The following is a 434-nucleotide window of genomic DNA, read 5'->3' as shown; positions in this document are numbered from 1 at the left end:
TACCCTTTAAAGATTTCAGTCATTAAAAAATTCAGACTTCTACAAGGTTTGATGGAAATCTCTGTAAATGCTGCATGAACTTTCCAAACAGCATGAAAGCATTAAACATACAATGCACATTAAAACTGAAACACAGCCAACATAACATATAGGCTACCTAAGGCATATTAATAAGCATACACAATCACAGACAAAAAGAGATACAATATTGTATGTCTGACCACATGCATTTCAGTTCAACACAGCATTTTACAGTTCTTAAACCCTCAGTTAAAAACTACTCTTATACACGAACCAAAACTAATAGAAAATGTTTTGCGGTTCAACAGTCTTAAAAAATGAGATTAGCAGACCTCACACCTGCGACTACTTGCCTTTATTAATTAAACTAACAAATAGCCATTTCACTCTTCCACAAGAGGGCACTCAGTAAC

The sequence above is a fragment of the Danio rerio genome, chromosome 4, assembly GCF_049306965.1.
Source record: "Danio rerio strain Tuebingen ecotype United States chromosome 4, GRCz12tu, whole genome shotgun sequence".
NCBI classification, from domain to species: Eukaryota; Metazoa; Chordata; class Actinopteri; order Cypriniformes; family Danionidae; genus Danio; species Danio rerio.
Note: the sequence above shows the minus strand (reverse complement) of the source record.